Genomic DNA, 948 nt, shown 5'->3' with positions numbered 1-948 from the left:
CTTTCTTTGTTGCTATTGTGAAGAGTATTGAGTTTTTGATTTGGTTCTCAGTTTGACTGTTATTGGCATAAATGCTACTGATTTGTATACATTGATTTTGTAACCTGAGACTTTGCTGAATTTGTTTATCAATTCCAGTAGTCTCATGGCAGAATCTTTGGGGTTTTCTAGACATAAGATCATATTGTCAGCAAAGAGCAATAGCTTGACCTTTTCTGCCTCCATTTGGATGTCCTTGATTTCCTTCTCTTATCTGATTACTCTGGCTAGGACTTTCCAGCACTATGTTGAATAGAAGTGGTGATAAAGGGCAACTTTGTCTGGTTCCAGTTCTCAGCAGTAATGCTTTCAATTTTTCCCCGTTCAGTCTGATGTTGGCTGTGGGTTTCTCATATAGACTTATTCTTTCTTTATCATTGGCTCTGATCCAATCTTCCTTCTGCAGCTCTCAATTATTTGTGGAATAGGAATGAAAGCCTAACTGGTATAGGTTGTTGTAGGAAATCAATTCAAACTGTTAATGGAAGACAAGACTAAATTTCTAATCTCAAAGCCCTAGTTTATTGCAGGGCCCAAAAATTTCTGTGCAACCAACCCCCTGGAGGTTTCCCCACCTCCCAGTCAAGGCAATATTAAAACACTTCCCATCAAAGCACCTTCTTCAGATTTTCTTGCACCCTTCCTCTCCATAGTGTTTATATACAGTCCATGAGGTTAGAAAGAAGTAAGAAACCAGGCTGCCTTCTCCATCATAAGCCTTGCCATCTTCTCCACTAGCTGCTGCACAGCCATCTTCCTCTTCCATCATCTAAGTGCAGAAGCCCAGAGGAAATCAGTGCCTCTAAAAGACTCATCTGTTTTCCAGAAAAAGTCAAGCATATATGTGCATGTATGATCCAACTCCAGGAATGCCCATGGTACTCTAATAATATTTATGTCTTTGGAGAG

The 948-nt window shown here is 39.9% G+C and overlaps 1 protein-coding gene across 1 annotated transcript in view; it reads left to right on the top strand.

Moving 5' to 3' along the window:
* DNAH6 (dynein, axonemal, heavy chain 6) overlaps positions 1 to 948 on the top strand; it is a 318529-nt gene that overhangs the window by 96252 nt on the left and 221329 nt on the right. The window lies entirely within an intron of this gene.

The sequence above is a fragment of the Propithecus coquereli genome, unplaced genomic scaffold, assembly GCF_000956105.1.
Source record: "Propithecus coquereli isolate 6110/MARCELLA unplaced genomic scaffold, Pcoq_1.0 Scaffold208, whole genome shotgun sequence".
NCBI classification, from domain to species: Eukaryota; Metazoa; Chordata; class Mammalia; order Primates; family Indriidae; genus Propithecus; species Propithecus coquereli.
This window is presented reverse-complemented; position numbering and strand designations above follow the sequence as displayed.